Genomic DNA, 2,608 nt, shown 5'->3' with positions numbered 1-2,608 from the left:
GGACAGGCTCAGGCGGGCCGCGCCTGGGCCACGCGGGCCCTCGGTGGCTGGCGGTGGTGGGGGAGCCGGGGAGGACACGTGGCGGCGGTGGCTTGGCTGAGGGCGGCGGCGGACATGTCCGGTGCGGCGGGGCGATGTGTCTGATGGCGCGGAGGAAGGGGTGACTAGGGTTTACCCGAGATTTCCGGAAAGAAGGCCTATTTATAGGTAGAGGGAGCTAGGAGAGTCCAAATGAGGTGCGGTTTTCACCCACATGATCGTGATTCGATGACAGAGAGCATGGAGGGGGTTTAAATGGGCTAGCGAGCTGTTGTGGAGGGGTGCTGGGATGCAAAGAGAGAGGGGTTTCAATTAACTCGATTAACCGTTGGGGCATCAAACGACCTTCAAACGGAACGAAATTTGGCAGGCAGTCTACCGATGTTGTACCAAGACCACTCGTCAACTCTCGGCCCATTTGTAGAACGTTTTTCTCCCGCTCACGAAAAAAGGTCTGAGAGGGGTGACGGGTGCATGCGAGTGTGTATGGGCTCACAATGGACAAAGGAGGGAACCGAGGGAACTCGAATGGATGCAAGTTTTGAAAAACATGTAGATGAAATGCAGATGATGACATGGCAAAATGCAACACACAAGAAAATGACATGGCAACGGTGGTGAATAACTAGAAGACACCTGGCGCATCAGATTCTGGGTGTCACAACTCTCCTCCACTAACAAGAGATCTCGTCCCAAGATCTTAGGAACAAGACGGAAGAGAAAGAGGAAGAGGTGAAGTAAGGACACAAGAGAGAAGATGAACAAGATCCAGATCACTCTGGTAGAAAAAGATGAACGACGAATATGACGAGAATGAAAATCTCAAGAAACCAGATAGACGCTGAAAGCACTCCGGTTAGAACAAGATAGAAAAGGAATAAGAACGAAAGAATTTGGGCAGCACTCCGGCTGAAAATGGAAGGAATGGAGACATGAAGTTCACAAGATGGGATGACACTTGACGAGATAAACAATGCAATGCCTTCGAAAGAATTCAAATAATGGACTAAAAAGAACGGATAAGAGAACAACAACTTCCACCATGAATGAATTCGATAGCATCCTTAGAGGAAGGGTAGAACGGAGTTGTTGAGGAAATCAACAACAAAAGAATAAGATTGTTGTGGACTTATCAAAAATATCGCAAAACTTGAGGTGAAATTACTTGAATAGCTGAGAAGAACGAAGAAATGAAAAACTTCACTTCAGAAGAAAATGGAGAATTATTTGCACTTCGAGACACGAGAAGAAAAGATACTTGAACTCCTCCAACAAAAATCTTGATGAACTCTTGAAGAATGAATTAAATCCTTAACGAACCACCGTGAAGAACTCCGGTAACAAAAGGATGTTGAGATAGAATGAAGGATGAAAGAATAAGATGAAGCCTTGTGACGATTTAGACGGAGCTTCGTGATGTGACAAGCTTGGAACTCTGGAAAAGAAAAGATGAAAACACTTCGTACCGCGAAATTATTCATCACGAACAAACTCTGAAGGAAGGGATTAATCCACTTGATGAAGAAGAATAAGAAATGCTATGCTTATCCTCATCAAATTTAATTAATGATAACCGGATTTTGCATATTACTTATTCTTGTTGGAAAATGACTAAGGGGAATATAGCACAAAACTTGAGGAAGGTCTTCAATGAACCACCGATAGGATTGGAAAGAACGAATGAATTGATATGATAACAAAGGAAAAAGGATCTGAATGAACCACTGTAAGAATTCGGAAATGACTGATGAAAGAGAATGAATCACCAGGAAGAATTAGAAGAACACATATGCTTGAGGGGAATTAGATGCAAAAGAATGAAGAGATAACAAGCTGATTAAAGTATATTTGACAGATGCGCCCGGATAATTGGATACGATAGCTGGAATGATGGCCTCCGGTGAAACGAAACAGAAATCAACCCTTGAAATACTCTGGATGGGTAAGAAAAGAATATCTGACAAATGAAACACTTCGAGAGGATAATATGAAGCTAGAACCACGAATCTTCGAGAGAACGGGCAAGATTTAGAGGAAAAACTCTTCTTCGATCTTCAAATGACGATGAGAAACACCACCAAAATTGTTTAGATACTCTGGGAGAATGAAAAGTGAAGAGGTTGAGCCAACAATGAAGTGATTTGAAAGCGATCTTGGAGAAGGCATGTGCCTGATGGAATCCAAACTCACATCACACTTTGAAAAGAATTTAAGAATAACTCTGGAATAATTAAAAGAGTCAGGAAAGATCCTGGGAAAAGACCTGGGGTTAGGGCCCATTAAAATAAAACACCTTTGAAAAAGGATTGTTGAAGAGATAGATGATGCACCGGAACAATTGAACTATTTGATTGAGGTGATAACCTGGAATTAATTCGATCAGAGACGAATCTCCTGAGATGTCTTGAGAAATCCGGAAGGATAAACTGGCGAGAGGCGAACGAACAGGGAAAACACTTGATCCAAGGAAAAGAATATGATCAACCCGAAAAACTTGAATTGAGTCCGTCGGAGAAGAAAAAGAGATGAAGAATGTCAAACGAGGCGATAATTCACCGGTTGAATTAAT

Source organism: Triticum dicoccoides, chromosome 3B (genome assembly GCF_002162155.2).
Source record: "Triticum dicoccoides isolate Atlit2015 ecotype Zavitan chromosome 3B, WEW_v2.0, whole genome shotgun sequence".
NCBI classification, from domain to species: Eukaryota; Viridiplantae; Streptophyta; class Magnoliopsida; order Poales; family Poaceae; genus Triticum; species Triticum dicoccoides.
Note: the sequence above shows the minus strand (reverse complement) of the source record.